We start from the raw sequence: 21,468 nt of genomic DNA, 5'->3' as shown, positions 1-21,468 counted from the left end.
TATAAGGACAACTCTAAAGCCGCCACAGGTTCTGGGTAGTTTATTAACTATGCCAACAACCTACCCTCGTCAGGTTCAGATGTCATGATAACCTAGGAGAGTGGGTTAGATTGCAGAACGGATGTCCACATGCCTCAAACCATGGTAACTTATTTAAAACACCATGGCTGAAAATGATCATGCAAACCTGCCCCATGGTTGTGATCCTAAATTTGCTCTTGCTGGCAGGAGTGTCCCCTGAGAAGAGTTCAGCTCACAGCCACAGGAGTGGGGAGGCTTCAATTTACCTATTTCCACGTGTTACATCAAGTATTTGTTTGATTTTGGCTGCTAGTTGGCTGTTTCTTTGTTAGGCTAAGAACCCAGAGTAGTCAGTTGAAGTTTCATCAATGGGCACTGACTACAGGCGAGTCTTGTGATAGCCAATGAGTCTTGAGCTTTTTGCTAGAGAGGTATCACAGCTTGCAAATGGGGACACTCTTGATAAGTGTGTTTATGTATGTGCAGGAGAAAGAGAGAGGGAGGGAGAGCGCAAGGAAGAGCTTTGTATTGGCTGAACTTGTAGTATTTTGGGGTGCAGGGTCTTTCCCTAATGACCTGGGCCAGATCTACACCAACTAGAATATGACACTTTGAAAACAGTTTGAAAACTATATATGGAGTGTGTCTTGGGCCCCAACAATTGTCACTACTGTTACAATTTTTTTCAAAGCAGTAGTGTATATCCTGCCCTGATGTGGGTAGGTAGTTCTCCTGTCTTGTAGGGCTTCTCCTTTTTGTCTCCATGCTTTGTTTGCACGTTTATAAATAAAGCAAATATTATTGAAGATGCTGCAAGTCTCCAGTATTTCCCCATCCAAAGGAAACTAAGGGCTTGTCTATATGGCTTGTTTACCCCGACCTAAATGCACATATTCACTTTTTGGGTTACATGATGCAGCCATTGATTCGCTGCAGTGCTGGGTTTTTAACCCGATTATGCATATCTTCGCATTCAAGATTTACCACAACTTTTAGATCACGTCCGAGTTTGCACTGCATTATGGCTATATGTCTTGGGGAGAGTTAAATCGGATTTTGACATGTGGGCGGAGCTTTGAGGGTAGGATTGTGATTGGCCGATTTCCCAACTTTGCACCAATTGGCTGCCTCGTTTGTTCGCACCAATTTTAGTTTGAAGTCTCTCTGCGGAGCTCCGCAGAGAAAGTGTCTTAAAACAAATTTATTTATGTATTTAGTGCATTTCTGTACCACCCAATATGCGGAGCTTTCTGGGCGGTTCACAAAAACAAAGAGGGGGAAATGGGCAGCTAGACGAAGGAGACATGTTCTGCTGCCTCATTCTTTTTCCTCTGTAGCCTTGTTTCTTTTCCTCTGCTGCCTTGTTCCTTCCCCCCACACTCCCAGTTTGTGTGTTACATGAATCTGTGGAGCTCCGCATATAAAATGTAAAGCTTTGCTCCTCTCTCCTCCGTAGCTTCGTATATGCGATAATGCGCATGTGCGCATTTATAACTCACTATAAAAAAATAAATTCAGGAAATAAATCGGTGTTGCTGCTGCAGCGTGACGCTCTTTACCTACATTCGAATCAATGAAAATTTGGGTTTATATTTAATGAGGAGCAATCCCGTTGTCATATAGGCGGGGGCTAAACCCAGCGGCACTACCGTTGAAACTTCTCACTGCCTAGAGAAGCAGAGAACATGTAACTCTATACATTCAAACTTTACAGTATTAAAACAGTTAGCCACCAACTTCAAAACAGTGGGAAGGTTCTTGGACAAGGGGAGAGAGAGAGAGAGAGGGAAGGAGGGAGGGAGGGAGGGAGGAATCAATCTGTATACCAATGAGTATAAAAAAGCACTGAATTTCAGAAGTGGACCAAATATTTCAAAAGTGGTGCCTTAATAAACTCAAAGAAATGGTTTCTAATTGCTAGGAACTGTGTAAGGCTTTCAGGACTTTAACAAGCATTTTGATGTTTGTTTAATCACGTCTATCCCAAGAACCACTATCCAAGAAGCTCCATCCCTTCTCTTTCATATTATTTTATTTAATATTCAATAGTCTGCTTTTCAGTAATCTCAAATCACTGAATATCAAGAGATCTAAATGTTGTTCTAGATGAGGTTCTTACTGTGCAATTGCCCTGCTCATTATTAGAATTCTATGGGTGGTCTAGAATTGTCGCTTTCCATTTGTAACTCTCCCTTGGTTTCTCACGATTTTCCATAGAAATCCATTAAGGAGGAAAAGAGGGAATAGGTGCACAATGTCTTTTGAGGAAGGGGCCATAGCTCGGTGTGACGCCAAGCACCTGCCTTGAATGCAGAAGGTCCCAGGTTTGATCCTGGGCATCTCCAGGAAGGGCTAGGAGATCATCCTGCCAGAAGACCCAGTCAATGTCAACAATACTGGGCTAGATGGAACAATGGTCTGAACCAGTATAAGGCAGCTTTATATGTTCTTATGAATCCTCCATCTGGAAATACCTTAAGTGGTGAAAAGACAAGTTTTCACCTTCATCCTGGTTGAAAGAGCAGTCTGTGCAGAAACTCATTGTATGTGATTTATAGGATGCCTGAATGGTTTGGAAAACTCCACCCTAGAGAACTGCAGTAAAAAAAAATATGTTTCAAATATCCTTAATGAAGGGTGTCTTAGCTCAAATCATATCAGATTTTATATTTTCAGTGAGGATACTAAATGATACATGTATTCGGGGGGAAATATCCTCATTTTGGGGGGGGACTAATTGGGTTCAAATACTCACTCAGACATGTAGTTCCCTGAGGATGCAATCCTAATCCTGTGAATAAACTCCATTTGACTCAATGGGGCTTATTTCTGAGTAGACATATATAGGATTGTGCTGTAAATGGCCTTGGGCAACCACTGTATCTCAGCTTAATGTGCATAGGACTGATGTAAAAAAAAAAAAAAGGAAGAAAAAGATTGGTGGTGGTGGTGGTGGTGGAGTAAAGACACCATACATATTGCCCTGATCAACTTGGAGGAAGGATGGGATAAAAATGTAATCAATAAAAGTATGAGATCAGGCCTGGACCAGGCCTGCTCCAGGAGATCTTAATGGACAGGAAGATTCACATGGAAGAATTCATCTTTCATAGGAAAAGAGTCACAAAGAAAGAATGTTATATTGTAAACTCAGGGACTGGAGGAATTACTAGGTGTATTGTAACATCAAGAAGTTATATCATTGAGATATGGATAACTGTTTTTTTTAAAAAATGGCTGGATTTCACCATTGCATAATTAAAACTATTGTTATCCTTTCCAGTATGGTTTTTGGAGCATTCTCATGATTCTGACATTTAATATAGAGGTTTCTAAAGTACACTTTAAAATCTGAAGCCTAGGAAGTCTTTATAGCCAATGGCACACTATGGTACAATACAACATTTCATTCAGGCTCTGGGGTCTTCAAGTCATTTACGTCTCATTTATGTCCCACTGTAGGACTAAGGCAATTCCACCAAGTACCCAAAATTGGGAAGTCCTTTTTAGGACAGCAACTTTGTAAATTGAGCCAATTATGGACACAGAACCATGCAAGGGGAAAAACTCCCTTTAATGAACGGGCCATTGAAATTCTCCCCCCTTTCGTCAGCCAATATATTTAAAAGAAATTACTACAGTAATTATATTTTATGAGCATGAGTCATTTTTCTGTTTTTAAAGAAGTACTTCACTCTACCCATCTTTTTAGTATATTTCCACTTGGTGTGGTTTGGCTGAGAGAAGCCATGTGGCAGCTGGTTTCTTGAAAATATTTTTAAAAGAGCCAGACTCTTCAGTTCTGGAATACCTGTGGACCACATATAGGGACATAATTGCAAACATCTGTCCACCCACCTATGAAAGAGCTGAGAGAGGTTGCTGTGAAAGAAATATAAAATTGTAATCCTACAAGTCAAGGAACTACAGCTCGCTCGCTCTCTGTCCCACTCTGCCTGTTCACTTTAGGACTGAAAGCACTGAAGAGTTAATAGATAAGCTGTAGTTGTAGCCGTTTCATGAATGGTGTCTCAAGGTGTTTTCAATGCAAAGAACATTGTGGAAAGCAATCTCTTGTGGAAGGACCACTTCACACACAAGGAAGTGGTTTCTCACATGCAGGTTAATAGGGGTATGGTAAACATGGTTTGCTGCATGTGTGAATCTGGCCTAAGGTGATCTGCCAAATAGAGTTGCAAGTTGGAGACTCTCCCTTTACTTTTAAATTTGAATCAGGAAATGTAGCAGGTGCAGATTCTCTTGTCATTTTTAGGAGCGCAGGAAACTGTCTTATAAGGGTGACCATATGAAATGATACAAATGACACCTGCTGAAATTCCCTTTTCAATACAACTGTTAAAGATACATGAGCCCTTTCCTCTTTTCCATATGGTCACCCCAAAGAGTTAGGCCTTGACACTAACTGGCCTCAGCTTTCCAGAGTTTCAGGCAGGATTTCTTCCTAGCTCTCCCTGGAGATGCTGGGGACTGAATTTGTGACCTTTTGCATGCAAAGCATGTACTCTACTCTCTTCTATTTTCTCCAAGTCTTTTAATCTGTTCCCCCTCCCTCACCTACTGCTATACACCTGGAGTCCTCCTTGTTACAGAGGTCTGGAGAGGGGCCTAGATTACGGAGTCCTAGCCTTTAAATCCGCTGCTGAATTTGGGAGGCAGCCATGGCTTCTCCCACTCATTTCCCACCCGCCCCCAAGGGGGAATCACCGGGTTGCAATTTGGTCAAGCCATGAATTATTTGAGTGTTACATAATTTAAAGATCGTGGCTGGGTTCCAAAGGGCACACACAATGTTCCTTTCACTCACTGGGGCTTTCCCCAACCCTTTTCCCACTCCAGCCCCTTGTGCTATAAAACCTATCCTGAAAGTCAGGGAACTCTCTGGAGAAGCATCTGATGAGGCGTGGGGGGGCTGCAACAGGAAAGGAAAATCGGCACACACCCCTACTGTGCTTGTGCACAGAGCTCTTGGATCTCAGCCATATTTTTTTCTCAGTGAATAGGAACACTTATGTCCAAATAATGCAATTTGCTTTAATTGGTGAAATAAGTACACATATATATCATAAAACACAATTAAAACCCCACAAACTCAGAATCAAAAGAAAAGTTGCCAGTCAGGGGGCATTAAAATTTCAATAAGAAGGGAGTTCAATAAATTAGGGCCAACTACAGAGAAGGCCCTGCTCTGTGTCACTGTCCCGTCTCTCTCTCCTCTCTTCTCTTCTCCCAGGCATTTAGCAATATGTAATTAGCCTGGGTTTGTTTCTGTATGTTTCTGTGGTTTTAAATTGTATGTTTTTGTAATTTTCAATTTTTGTATATTGTTTTTAAGTGTTTTTATCCTATATAAACCACCCAGAGAGCCTCGGCTATGGGACGATATACAAATGTAATAAATAATAATAAAAAATAGATATTGGTGGCACAACCAGGAGAGTCTTCCCCTCAGGTGTTCCAGCATGAGTTGGGATATATTGGGAGAGGCATTCCCTTTACTTGGGTCCTAGGTCATATAGGGCTATAAAAACAATCCCAGAACCTTGAAACAGGTCCAGTGGCATACCAGCAACCAATACAGAAAACTCCTTGCCACCCTAGATAACCTAGCTGTGGAATTCTGTGTTCATTGCAGCCTCTACGCCATTTTCCAGGGCAGCCCCACTTAGAGTACACTGCAACAGTCCAGCTGAGAGGTTATTAGAGCATGGATTATCAAGACCAGGCTACCAGATTGGTTTCCATCAGTTTAAATTGACTAAATACATAGGTATAGGCAACTCAACCTAGGTTGAGAGCTCCTCTCAATCCAGTGGCTTCCTATGAATACTGGAGCTTTGATGCAGAACTTCTATGTGCAAAGAGTTTCTCATCAAGGTCAACAGAGGGGGAAGCCCTAAGCATACATCACTTAACATGCCTGGAACTGCCACACCATGGGATTTTCGGTGAAGCATGCATGTTTGGGTTGAACAGCTGAACAGTGTTCAGCTGTTCGTGATATTAGCTTACACAGCTGATATTTAGGTGTGAATTCAATTATTGTAGCTTGTTAAAATGCTGTCCATTCTAATTAAGAAGAAAACACTAGTCCATTAAAGGATAGCTGATGCCTAATTATGAGGGAGGAAGATGCTGAGAATTTAGCTTTTTCCATTGTATGCTGCAAGGTGGTTTTTTGTTGTTGTTTTTAGCAGGACCCATATTTTTAGGGTGTGTGTGTGTGTTCCTGCTGCTTCACTCCAGTATTTGGCTTAGTTGACCATTTTAATCCCAGTCAATGGGAGGATGTCATTCCATTCTTACGTAGGCCTCACACCGATTTATAACTGATAACAGTACCACACAGGAGCAAAACATATAAACCTGCTCTATGTTAAAGGCAACTTGGAAAATCAGTTCTTACAAGTATTTATTTTGTGGTGTCAATTCCTCCTCTTGCAGCTTTTCTCTATGCCAAATTCTAGCTTTTCTTAATGCCAAAATGCTGTCTCCCATAATATATTCAAGACATAAATATGTTACTATCTAAAGTGAACAAAGCATTGCTGAAGGCTTTTGCTAGTTCTTCTCGCTCTTGACATGGAAAGCTGTGTTAGGGCTCATTATTCTGACTGAAATGTTAATTCCCAGACAAATGCAATAGGATATAATATAACTGTACTAGGCTCAGTTTTGCAGTTATCCTGTCAGCCCGGGTCATATAACGAAAAAAGCATGGAAAGCCTAGTGCATGATGTCACTGATCGCTTTAACATATCTGTGAGCTTATATATTTTTCTGCTGCCAAAGTGAAATACAGATTCCTCGCTGTAAGTATGGATATGGTTCATTCTCTCTTCTCTCTCTGGCCTTCACTTCCAGATATTTGTTCTAATCTAGGGAAAACACATGTTTGCAGGAGGTCTGAAGAGCATACAGAGATCTCCCAACCCTTTCCAAGCCTCCCCATTAATTTCAGTGGGGAAATTCTTTTGCACATGCAGTTTCCATGACTCCACTGAAATGAAGGGAGCCCATATGCCTCCCCCTCCCAAAGTAGATCTGAGCACACATGAATCTCTAGAATGGGAGACTACATAATTATCTTTCCTTGAGAAAACAGAGTAGAGACTGTCAATCTCATTATACCAGAGGTATGCTGGCTAAGGCTGATGGGAGTTGTAGGCCAGATCATCTGGAGGACCAAAAATTGTCCGTCTCTGGACTATACTGAGAGATGTGAATATGGTTCATCAGAAGGATCTTCTTCAGCCACCTAAATCATCCATTAGGTTCATCTCATGTGGTACATCAGAATCTGCAGTAGTTCTTCACACAGCTTATCCTGGTCTGCTGTAGGCAAGGAAGTAATAACATTTCCTGAAAAGATGCCAGAAGTTATGTCAAAAGCAATTTAATAATTAAATGAATACTGGGTTTGCAGATTAGTTATGCACCAGCTAATCTCTGCTGCTGACATAAATGTGAAGTTACAGGCTCACCACTAACTGCTCTACCTTGCTCTACTTCAGAGGGCAGCTTCCAGGTTCTTCTTCTTCTTCTTGAAGGACAAAGCTACATTGAAAAATTCTGTATCTGGTTAAGTAATTCAAAGTATTTAGCTTCATACAGAATGTCATAGATCTGAATAATGATGTGAAAATAAGCATTTTTCCCTCATAGAACAAAAACTTTTTTGTAACCTACCAACACTCAATGCAGCAATGACCAATTATATGAAGAACTTTAAAATAAAAAAAATAAACGCAATTATGCTGGATCTGGGAGTGAATGATAAAAGTTAAATGGATTCCAGCTGCCAATCGGTACCCACTGACCTGGAAATAAGCCCTATGTAACTCAGTGGCACTTACTTCTGATTGGACATGTATTGGATCACGATGTCAGTATTGCCCACTGCTTCTCCATACATTGGAGACAAAGAGTTGGCCACACACCAACCAGCAAGAAAATGTAAAAGATAGATGCTAAGTTACAGCAAACCAGTGTTTTTCACTCCAATGGCATTTGCCAGTTGGGCAGTATAAAAATTTAATAAATCAATAAATATTCTCTGGGGAGAGGGGGCAGTCAAGTGAGTGGGATGAATGAAAGTAACTTTCCAATCCAAGTTGTCCTTTTCCAGGTCACCTCAAAGTATGTTAATTAAATGATAGAACAATATGAGAACATCATTCTGCTCTAGTTTGCTGGTCAATGAGCAACATGTAGCAAGTGTACAGCAGTAATATAATTAAATATGAACAGATAGTAGCAAAATGATTTATTACTGAACACAAATCAATATGTACATGGAGATGCAATTTGGTTTGTTCCAGCAATATTCTGTAACAATGTAGTACTGGGCAGTCCATTTCACACCTTCATTAGGCCCTAGAAGAATCTTGAAAAAGTTAGAGCTCTGACTCGTTAAATACTCAAAAGGCTTTTCGTTTTGCTTCAGCAAGATGAATCACTGTGAAGTTTGAAAGCTTTCTTAGTTTCATTGAAGCAACTGGAGAAAGCATACCATTGTCACATATAACAGGCAGCAAAAGAAGCCCAGTTCACTTGCTAGCTGTCTGTGTGGAGGGCTAATGGGGAGGGGGGGGGAGAGAACGGGACAGGAACAGGACTGGATAGGGCTGGTGGATGTGGGGCTGGCAGGGTCAGAAGTACTGTCCACTCCCTTGGCTCATTACTCCTCCATATGGAAGACTAAGGAGTGAATGGGGCTTAGGTGTCCCTCTTATCATCCAGTGCCTCTGAAATGGCTCAACTGATTTTCATCAACAAGGTGTTAATGAAGAATCATGGTTTCTGTGATGTCTGGGTAAAGACAACATTTTTTTAAAAAATGTTGCTCATAAGCTTTGGAATTCAATTTGTAAGTTATCTCCATTCTCCATAACATTCAGCTACCTATTAAATCAGAGCAACCAAGCCAGAATGTCTGCAGCACTCCACTATGACATCACACCATATTAAGCATACATCCAGAGAGACAAGTCAGACAGTACATTGCAAGAGCGAGATGAAAACTCTCAGTAGGGTAGCGTATTTCATATAATCATAGAATAGCAGAGTTGGAAGGGGCCTACAAGGCCATCGAGTCCAATCCCCTGCTCAATGCAGGAATCCACCCTAAAGCCTACACAAGGCTTTTATTGCACGAACGTGATTGTTCACTCACAAAAATTTGCGGGCCCTTTACATGACCTCATCAAGCTTCAAGGTATCTCCCATGCATTTTGACCTTTATCCTGCTTTTAAAAAGGTTGGAAGTAACGTCCAAGGAGCTTTAATCTGATATATTGGCAGTATGTAATGACAGAGATGCACAATACATCACCATCTAGTGGCGGTATAATGAAACATATAGAACTTGCAGACAAATTAAGTCTCGGAATCAAAGCATGTGTAAAGGAGCCAAACTTAATACCACAAAGAATCGGAAAGCAAAAGCCCCTGTAAATCATGGGATAAAAAGCCTGGTGTGATGGCAGCCATGATGAAAGTCAAGGGGGCTTTACCTTTAGTAGTTGTTCAATAGAAAGGGAAGGGGTCTCTTGACAGATGCAACATGCCATGTAGCAGTAATACAAGCTTCATACATACATTATACAAGGTGCCGGATGCCCTATAACTTTTGCTTATTCTAGCACTCAGGAAGGAGGTTTGACAACAAGAGTTTCATACTGATGAGCCCTCTTGTAGTTGTGAATACCTAAGTTATAGAATTGTACAGTTACAGTGACAATATGAACAGGGTATTCCAAAAAGATCAGGATTTAAAAAGGTGACTTACATCATTGGTCCAAATGATTAATCCACCTAGCTAGGTATTGTCTAAAGCAGCCTTCCATTATCTGATCTGTTGGGCTGTGGCTCCCATAATCCCCATCTAGCATGGTGGCTGTGGGAGTTTTAGTCCCAACACATCTAGAGGGTACCAGGTTGGGAAAGGCTTGTCTAAACTGCTGGGTAGTGGTTCAGACAAAGGTCTCTCCCAGCCTTACTTGGAGATGCCAGGAATTGAACCTGGGATCTTTTGCATGTAAAGCATGCGCTCTACCACTATCAGCATCATATGTAGCAGAAATGCCTGTTAGTTCTGCTGTAATGGGGAATTAGGGAATCTGTTGAATGATACCCTTCTTCAGAACTCTTAAAAGGACAAAAAGAGCCCCTTAAAGGGGTTTAAGAATTCTTAAAGGGAAGCTCATGGCTGTACTATTGGAGTTCCACAGAGGGCATTGCAGTGCATTGCATAGAAAATTCACTACTATTTATTAATGCCAGGAAAAGCTTAACCGGCTGAATTCCTTTGTACCAGATGTAGGAGCCAGAACAAGATAAAGGATAGTGTGGTGTCACCAATTTCAGTGACGACTATTATCAAACCTTTCGCTGCCACCACCCTATTCTTTATTTTCTAAAAGAATGGGGTGTGTGAGTATGCATATGTATTGTCTACCTGAAGTAATGCAAATGACCGACCAGACATGGTTGTTAAACAAAATAAGAACAAAGTTTATTCATATAAAGATTTTAAAAGACACTTTAAGATTATTCTACTTTATCCACATACATCTACCTCCTTCAACCTCCCAGGGAATACTAACCACCTCCTACTTTCCTAATACTATCTTGAAACAAGCTTCTACTAAACCTCACTCACTCTTACCCTCACTAACTCCTCAACCCTGACTCCACAAAACCCTGACTTACTCCTCTAACACTCTTTAACTAACTGCCCAACTCTCAGACTGTCCTCTCACTCCGCCTCCTCTCTCTCCATTCCAACCAATCAATCAGACAACACCATTCACATTGCTCTCCATTCTAACTCCTCCCACTTACTTACCATTTCCTGAAAATAAAAGAATTGGCCACAGCAAATCCAAATCTGAACCAAACACTTAAATATCCACATATAAAGAATAACACAATTTATCATTTCGTCACAGATAGCAACCCTAATTAAGAGTGCCATTCAAAAACAGAGTCTCAATTGTGGCACACATCATAAAGTCAAAAAATACCAAACCAACAGTTCAAAGATGGATGTCCTTCTCATATCACAATTAAACTGTTTTTGTAGGCGTGTGCTCTTTAAATGTCTTGATTTTTAACATCAGTAAAGAAAGACACTTTATTCTGTATGCTGTCTATATGCATTCCCCCCACCCCCCCGATTGGTATTCCTGATAAGTGATATTTAAATTCTTTTGGTGATTTCAAAGTGCTAGCTTCATCTCACCCCACTACCTTTCTTCTTCTACTTCTTCTTCTTCTTCTTCTTCTTCTTCTTCTTCTTCTTCTTCTTCTTCTTCTTCGATGAAGCATGTGGGAACAGAGCTATAATCGCCAAGGCCGTTTTAATTGGATGAGGGTGGTCCTGAATCCATGCTGTGATGTTGAACACCAATGTTTTCATTTGGAACTTTACATTGGCAGATCTAGAGATGGCAGAGACTCGCAGTCCATGTGAAACATCCCCAGGGGCTCCCAAGTAGGAGAGGATACTGTGCATAGTTATTCCACCTAAGGGGGTGGAATAAACTTTTGTACCTCCATGTGGTTTTAATTTCAGCAAGTGTTTGGACAGCAGAACATGAAGCCTTGTCATGGTGAGTTGGCGAGCAGTGCCCTTTTAATGGCCAAACGTTACCCTTTCAAGACCTTGCTTTGTAATAACAAGGACACAGCGTGCAGCTGATGCAAAACACTACGCTGAAGTTTGGACATATCAAACGAATCAACATTTTTGCACTGCAGCCAAGAGAAAACTTAATTTTTGCCACTTAGCTGGGATCCACCCTGTGGAATAATTGATAGGAGTAGTTCTGAAGAAGGCCAAATCCTTCTTTCAGATATACCCTTGCAAATGCATATGCAATCTCCATATACAATGACAGTTTTTAAATAAATCATATTTCAAATAAAAATGTCCTCAAAGAAATATGAATCCTGTCTTTCAAGAACTGGTGGGCTTCAAGCTGGGAAGTCTCGTACTACGAACTCACTAGGGCTGCAATCACTATACCAGCTTTACTGGAGGGACTTACTTCTGAGTAAACATTTATATATAGGATTGCACTGTAAGTGCCCTAGGTGAGGCACTTTCTTTTAGCCTCACCCTCCATCTGCAATATGGAGTTATAATACTGTCCTAAAAGAAAAGTCTTGTGTCACCTTAAAATTAACAGATTTATTATTATGGCATAAGCTTTCCTAGACTAGGGGCCACTTCATCAGAGTCATGACATGTTATCCTCAAATGACAGGTAGGGGGGTGTGTGTGTGTGTGTGTGTGTGTGTGTGTGTGTGTGTGTGTGCATGGAGAAAAATGTAAATGCCTAAATTAGATGGAAATTAAATATTTAAAAAATACTTATGTTAAGGCTTAAATGTATGGAAAATAAGCAGAACAACCATTCAGAAAAGCAGTAATTAATGATTTAATAAAGAATGCTCAGAACCTTCACCAGAATGCAGAATTCCTATACCACCATTTGAACCCTATCCAAATCAGGTTGAAGCCTATCTCTGGATAGTGGAAACATCTTTCCACAAAACCTCCATCTTATTGAGATTTTGGGGAAGTCTTGGCCTTTCCCTTTCCACCCAGACATGTATTTGACCCCATTTTACAAGTTGTCAGGATTCTTTGGAGAATTTCTGTAACAGATAAACTGGTATAAAACCAATGAATATAGGTTTCTAATATAGACAGGCCCAATGGGAGAATTAAGGATGTGCAGTCCTACATGTTTATTCAGAAGTAAGGCCTGTGGAGTTCAATGAGATTTGTTCCGAGTAAGTAGGTAAAGACTGCAGTGTGAATCTCTGTCTTGAATTTGCCTATCTCTTATTTACTCCAATAATGCCTCTCTTCACTAATCTAATATGTGAAAAAAATAAATGTTTAGACCTAGTTTTAATATGACTTTTTTAGTGTCTGAAACTCTGTGTTAATATTTTTTTAAAGCTTGTTTAATTCAGCTATGTGAAGTGGAAGGTTTAAAGAACGGGATATGCTTTATAAAACTATTTTCCACAGGCGTGCCTTGTATTAAAGCCTATGTCCCTGGAACACCTTGGCTCCGCTGTAGGAGTCGTGGGTGTGGTGACTATTTCCTGGCACAAGGAAAGATTTCAGGAAAGCGTTGGCCGTGCCTTCTCCACCCAGACAGGTTCTTGACCCCAATTTACAAGTGACAGAGACTGTTTGCATGTAAATAAATCTGACAGGATCTTCAGGGTACTCCAGCTCTATGTACTCTTATTTTAAAATCTGCTCTTAAAATATGAATTTATAAATTGCTTGCCTACAGAAATGCAGATTTGAATTACTGGATGCTTTCTGATTGCATTTAGACTGATGCGGTTCTCTCATTTTCATCCTCACAACTCAAACAGGTACATATCTTTTCAAATACTTATTCCCCAAAATATCAGATGTGTTACATAATGTTTTTGGATAATGGGATTTTTAAAGCTACAGAGAATGTAGGGTTCTTTCCAACTAACTTATCAAACAACAGCCACTTACAGGTATAACTATAAATATTCAATATACATTCAGGTATCCAAAATAGGCTATGGTGAAGCTACTCTTTGGCAAGTTGTCACTGCTGCTAGGATGACAGAGTAAATGACATTAGTCTCTTCCCAGAACCTCTTTCTTGGTTTTGGCAGAACTATTTATTTCCTATTTTTCTTTTTAAAGAGACATTAATTTACCACAACTCAGAACATGTTATAGTAGGGATTGCCAGAGCTTGATCTGGAGACATAGTCTATTGCCTTAAATAGCCCTGGTCTCATCTGACATCATTTGGGAACAGAGTCTACTGATTTGACGCTGATGCTCTGATCTGTCTTCCATTTTTCCAATTAGGGCTGCCATTTTTGGCCCCTCAGGCTGCCTCTTTGCATGTGTAGAGTATCATTTCTCAGAGTAGAACAATGTTTCTTTTTAAAAGAGCAACATGCTCTTCCTCCTCCTCCTCCTCCTCCTCCTTCACATTTATATTTTTCTAAGGAACCCAAAGCAGCATACATAATCCTCCTCTCCATTTTAACCTCACAACAACAACCCTGTGAGTTAGGTTAGGCTGAGAGTCTGTGATCCAGTAAGCTTCCGTGGCTGAGTGGGGACTAGAACTCAGATCTCTCAACTCCTGGTCCAACACTCTGGACACTACATCTGACCACAATCCCCTCTCTGCACCTTCAAACTCTCTAGTTTTCATATCCTGGTTTGTAAGCAGTGTTTGAGCAGGGATGGAAAATCTCCACCCCATAGAAGTTTCCCATCTGGCCTGCAGAGCATGGGGGCCTTGGCGCCCTGGAGGAAACCATGCTGTTATCTCTGTTCTGAGATTGGAGATCTCGGGGGATTTCCCTGCACGCAGTCCCCCTCCCAATTGCAAAGGGGATGGTGAGAGATGCTCCTCCCAAAGCCAACTGAGTTTCTTTCTCTGTGCTGAGGGAGGCATGGAACTCTGGGCTTCCTTCAGCACTGTGAAAGGCAAACTGGGTAGTGGGTGACAGGGTCAAGATGGCAGTGGGTGTGCCACACTCACTTAAGTCAGCCAGCCTGCAGAGGGCCCAGTAGGGGACCATTCCCCCCCCCCACTAAAATAGTTCCCCATCCCTGGTTTAAACCAAAGTGTCCTGGTTCAGAAGTCATAGAAAACTGTGGTTTCACAAGCCAGGATATAAGCAGCAAAGCCAGACAAATGGTTTGAGGATGAAATGGGATGGCAAGGAGTGAGTATGTGGGCAGACAGCTTTTTCTCAGACTAATAAACCATGTTTTATTGGACTGGGTTCATAACATCTGGACCAGGCCATAATTTCAGGTAAGGCAAGACAGAATAGCAGAATTTTGAGGGGATGAAGTGTGAAAATGGCAATCCAAAAAGAGAAGGCTACAGCCATGGAAGTCCAACTGATAATAGCATTTACCATGCTTTTAGTGGTAAGCCTAAAAAAGAGTTCTTAACAAAGATGTACAGACAATTGGTGGAATTTGGCAACAGTCTGAACCTGGAAACAATGGAATTAGGGGTGTGCGCTCTGCACCCAAAATCTGGGGGTCACATAATGAAAATAATGAAAACCATTTCTTGTAAATGAGTTGTCCCAGGAAGTGATGATGACTGTCAGGCAGTGTAGATCCATACAGTCTCAGAAGCCAATACTAGGATATGGAAAATAATCTTGTGTCAAAGGCTGATCTGTGTACTGCAAGTATGAATGCAACTCAGTCAAAAGAAGAAGAAAGTTTGCTATTGCTAGTACTAGTATATCTCCTGTTTTGAAGACAGGACTCAAGTTTATATGCTTTGAATATATAATAATGAATGAATGAATATATTTTATTACGGTCATTGACCAATTCCAACAGTACATTTAACAAACACTCTATACAAAATACATTAACACATTAAAACTACCAACAACTAGAGAGTCAGAGTTCAGAGTTCAACAGTTATATCAACAAAATCACAGAGTACACTCAGGGGCTAAAAAGGTACGGCATGTTATTGCAATTGCACAAAATTTAGCTACTTTATTGGTAATATAGGGAATCTTATCCGAGAGTAATAAGGAAATATAAAATTTTGAATAGATAATAAAGGTATTATATTTATGTTGTCTGACCTCTCATAGGCAGAGCACACATACACCCCCATTTCACCCCATTAGAGCAAATGGTCAGAGAACAGATCTCTATTTTTATAAACTGAAACAGATCTCTATTTTCATAAACTGAAGATGCACAACTGTGCATCAGCAAAGTGTGTGTGTGTAGGGGGAATTTAAAAAAATACTACATATCACGGGATGAAAGGATCTGCTTTAAACTCGGCATGGCTAAAGCCCTACTTAAGAGCTACCAGGGTGCCACGTTTCATCTCTTCATCTTTAAAAATGACAGAGTAGTATGCATTTTTGTTAATTCCCGTTGACAATAAATTGAGTGGTTTTCCGACGAGTAATTTGGCGATGTGGGGAGACAGCGCTGCCCTGAAAATCGGGGTGGGGAATCACCTCATCAGAGTTGCACCCCAAATTTCAGGGAAGAGCAGACCCACTCTGCATACCCCTAAATGGAATATGTTCGTGCATCTGAGCAAGATAGTGATAAAACTAATTGAAACTGAAAAATCTGAAACAGTGGGAAGCTTATCAGGAAATATGTTGCTCTGGAAATCATCTAATTCCTACTAGGCTTACAGTTAATTCATTACTAATTAATACGTCCTTTCACTATTTAGCCTCTATTATCCAGCTCTGAACAGCTAATCCAGACATGCATGCATTCATACTGATGTGAAATGCAACCCTCCATGATTTAGAATGTGACATTTCGTTATGTAAACCACTTGAAAAAATATTGTTTCTTGGCAAGATAGTGAGGCAGAAGCCTAGCAGGAGAATGAACATGGTAGCCTGAGATGGTAACTTTCTGAAACAGACCATTTCAAATTGCAGGTGCTTCAGTATGTGAAAAACTCCCTCCAAGTAAAAACAACCACAACTAGCACACCAACAATCCCTGCCATACTAGTTGTTTAACTGCAAGAATTATTTGTATTTAGTATTTACATGTGGAATTAATACTAAAAATATTTGAAAAGTCTTTGATATCATTTCTCCAGGGTAAGTGTGAATTGTTTCAGGCTTCTGATGGTTTGTTTCCACTGCACGGTGCTGAACGTGTAGACCAGACCAGAGTAACGCCTTGGGATTTCTGGTTAATATAATAAGGATATAAAAACCTCTCCAGTTTGATTGTGTAAACAAGCTCATGGTCAAAGAGCATACTTGGAATATTTTCAGATTAACAAGTGAAAGTATGAGCAAGGGAAGGAATAGTAGTATTGCTTTGGTAACCCTTAATATAGCTGTTGCTATGTGCTCAAACACACAATTAATTGATGAGTCACTTTTCTACAAATAGAATAAGAGGCAAAAGCATTGCAGATGAAAGGCACTCTATTGTACTTCTTGTACAATGATTTCTGGAGGTGAAAACAAGGGAACACAGCTATGTTATTTGTGCTCTCAGTGAAAAACGCCGCTTATCTTGTTTGACCTTATATATCATTACTTTATATATGACCTTATATATCATAACATAACTTTGTATGTTAGTAATTACTATCTAGCAAAGCACTGAGGTTTAATTTGGGAAATCTCTCCTGATATATTGCACCCAGGTATTTCTTTGCTTCATGTGGCAACACTGACTGCGTATAGGAATTTACCACCTCTGTTATTTCGTTAGGTCCAACTCAAATGTTACTCTTGTGGCTCCCACACAAAACCAGTATATTTGAGATTGTACCTGAAGTAGCTCATGAAGAGAAGGCCACACAGAGGACACAAAACCAAACACTTTAAAATTAATGCTTACTGAGAACAGGGCATGCAGCAAAAGTATGGCAGGTAAGAGGGCTGAACAAGAAACTGAAAGCACGGGGGCCTGACAGCTGACTCAAGCACTTCCTAGTACAGCCAGCCAAGAGGGACAATAAACTACACCATCTTGTCAACATTGTTTGGCGTTGTAGAATGTTTACCAATCCTAGTTTTATTTCTCTGTTTTATGAATTATGCATTTTGAACCTCTGAAGGAAAAAGAAAATTCAATCCCAGTGCAACTGAGGAAGATTATAATCGAAAAAACCATTCAATCAGTACCTGACTAGTTTGATGTACATTTTATATGGCCAATGACCTTAAACTACAGTTAGAAGAGCAGGAGTGTCTCAGAGGTTTAATAACATCCTCCCCCTCCCCTTTCCTTGTGCATGGGCATTCATCATCCTCTTCTTTGACAGCTAACTAATGTTACTGTTAGGTGTGTTATCCATGCTTTGAATCAAAGCAGAGTACGCAACCATGGTTATAAGGAGTGCAGTTTGTGGCTTGGACTAACTATGGCTATCAAAAATGTAAGTACATGCATAACATGAACCATAACCAGTTCTGAAACTAGCTAGAGGAGAGGGAATAGGTCTGTGTGAGAAGAGAAGAGCCTGCAAACCCACATGGTGTTCCTGATCTACTAACCATGGTTGGGTGAACAGGCAGCATCAAGTCTGCAGTGAGCCATTAGGGCTTGCTTCTCATGGCATTCTGCTAAGATACTTTAATTACTTTCTCATACTTGTTTTGGTGGCTTTTATTTTTAAAAAAATGCAGGCAAGGCCCAAGAGAGGCTCTTTGTAAGGAGAGTTTATCTCATGTTTTTAACATTGTGAAAACTGCAAAGGGATATGAATGCAGTTTTGGTTTTATGCAGGTGTCTAGGAGAGAACTATGGATCAATTTTGCAGAAAGCATGAGGAATCTTAGATACTATCTGGCTTATTGTGGCACTTTACAGATGTCTTTATCCAGCACAATGTCCCTACTGAGTAACAAACTGCATTTACTGTGAGCAAAATAATATCAGGACTGGCCTTTATAAAGATAAAATACTGAAATCTTGAGAACTTGGATATTTGCATAGAACATTACCCATGTGGGGCTTTTTCCAGACTTCTGGTAGCTTCCTGTGCACATTAACATGCACGACTAGTCCTCTCTTAACAATAAATATTGCCTGTCTCACAGATAACAGCCATAGTTTATCCTCAGTAATGCTGTGGGAGTGACAACTAGAATTTCAGTTGTAAAATCTCTTAATGAGATAAAGTTCAGTGTCATTTTCATGCACTAATGCAAACAACCAGGAATATGAGAAGTTCTTCTGTTCTTGAAAATAATGGCTTCATTTAACATGAACTCTTGGGCGTTAATACCCAAGTACTTATGAAAGTTAAATGGTTTGCATGAGTCATCTCAGAGGTTGCCAAAGGTCATAACAGGTTAAAAAAAGGATCTTTTGCTCCCACTTCCATGGCTAAATCTTTGTTTTTTTCAGGTGTCCCTAATGATACTGACATTTTTAAAATGGCAAACATCTTGCGGGTGGAGAAGGAAGCATGGAATAAAGACACAGACACCAGAGCTTGGGATAAACTAGGACCTCTTTATTTAAATAAGGGAACTTCACCCCTCCCTGGATCTGCATGTGAAAGTGTGGGAATCTATGAGACCCTTTCTTTAGGCACCTAGCCTGCCAATAAGGGCAAACCACTCCCTTGAACACAGGGGTTGGTAAACCCACCCCCTTATTCAAGCTACACATCAGTGTACGGGGGTGAGGAGAACGGCCAGTGTCATCACCACTCAGGGCTGCACAGCTCCGAGTAGATGAGACAGGATGGTCCCCAAAGGCAAACCATATCCTGACACGAGAGCTGCACAGCCCCCGAGGAGCAGGACCTCCAGATATGCAAATCATCAAAAGGTGCCAGAGTGCTTACCGTTGTCTCTATTAGAAATACTCTTGCAGTACACCGGCAGAAATGGTATCAAACTAGAACCCACAAGATTCAACAGCTGAAAAGAGCCGTCATTGACATAGCATGCTTTTTCTATTGAACATGAGCCCAAAATGGCAGAGTCACAGATTTGGCACTGGGTCAGCAGCACCCGTAGATGACCTGCAGGGTGGGCTGATACTTCTGGCAGTCGTTAAAAGTGCTCATTTGCTCCATGGACTCGGTATTATGGATGGACTTACTAACTGGCACATGAACCCAATTACTATTTTTCATCTTCAGCTTGATTTTTTCCAACCCTTTTAGATGGTCTTTAAAAAGATCTTTGGCACCATCTTCAACCACAGCATATTAACTTTTTCTGCAGAGAACATTTGTAATAAAGGGTTGTGTAGTACCTGACCACCACAGCATTTCAGTGAAATGAATATATTTTTTGTTTCATTAAAATTAAAAGGAAAAGTTAATAAAGCCAAGTAAATGAAACCCATCCCTTCATTCTGAATCAAAAACACTGCAGCTAGACAGACACCAAGCAGGATATGACACTTTGAAAACGGTTTGAAAACTGTATATGGAGTGTGTCCTGGGCCCCAACAGTTGTCACTACCGTTATAAACCATTTTAAAGCAGTAGTGCAGATCCTGTCCTAAGTGTCTTTACAGTTTATCTTTCACTGCATTTCATAGTTCATTATTATTATTATTAAGTTCATGCTTCATCCTTACCTTTGTTATTTTTCAAATTACCAAAGACAACTAGATACATATCCCCAAAAATAGTACCTGTAATTCCTATAAACAAACTTGTAGTGCAAATGATGCTATCTTTCTGTCTCACCCATTTGTACAAGGGGAATAATATGACTTAGGGCACAATCCTATGCATGTTTAGACAAAAAGAAAGTCCTACAACTCCCAACTAAGGAGTGCTACAACTTGTAGGACTTTTTTTTGTCTGAACATGCATAGGATTGCACCCTTACAGTGAGGGGGTTGTTATGAGGCAAGTACACAAAGACACCCAGTGGGCACCTCTTGCAGGGAAGGATCCCAATTGAGTGGGGGGGGAATCACTCAACTGAAATATTATTTCATATTTTCCAGCAGCATGGGATCACAACAGGGGGAAACAGCTCCCAAAAATGTCTGTGAAGAGGGCCCCAGTCAAATATTTTTGGCTGTTTTAAGTTCATAAATGTAGTGAGCTCAACCAGCATTTTGAAGGAATTCAGTCTAAATGAATTTTGAACTTTGGAAAGCTTCCATAAATACGACTTAGGTAGGCATTTCCTTGGTTTGAATGGAATGACTTAGATTTATGGTATTATTAATCTAATTATTAACTGAAGCCAATTTAGCTATGATGCTGGCCTTTACAGAAACCCCCCTGTCTAATCTTACTGGCAAGAGGTTTTTAATCACAGGCAATTATTTGATTATTTTCTTGGCAGCTTAGTAGTAACACAGTTGCTTGTGACAGAAGGTTAAAAAACACATTTGGCAATCACTAATCTAACGGTTTACATTTCATGCTCCAAGGCTGCTGACTGACAATGTTTGGATGTACCACATAGGTATTCCTAATTCCACTTTTAAAAGCCCAGATAAAACTAATAGTTTGCATGGCTAACAATGGGCTGGATTCAACATCATGCTAACATAATGGGATTTTCTTCTTTTCTCTCTCCTGCCTTGTGTAGCCCTCCATACCTCCTGAAAATCTGCTCTGGAAGGTTTCTCAGCCCTCTGGTGTTGATCTGGAGTATGCATGGGGCAGTACAGCTGTAGAGTGCAATTGCCCCTCTTCTGGTTCCATTGATGAAAGCAGTTTCATCAGCGGATTGACACCATTGGATCCAATCCACTACCTATAGATAGAATTATCTGGAAACATGTTTCTCAAAGATACACTGCATTCCTCTGATATTTTTTTAAAAAATCAGAATCCTGGAAGATGTATCAATTTCAGACTGGTGTTTAGATATGCTGGGTGCATATACGTGCCACAATTGGCAGCACCTGGATACTAT

This window comes from Elgaria multicarinata, chromosome 7 (assembly GCF_023053635.1).
Source record: "Elgaria multicarinata webbii isolate HBS135686 ecotype San Diego chromosome 7, rElgMul1.1.pri, whole genome shotgun sequence".
NCBI lineage: Eukaryota > Metazoa > Chordata > Lepidosauria > Squamata > Anguidae > Elgaria > Elgaria multicarinata.
Note: the sequence above shows the minus strand (reverse complement) of the source record.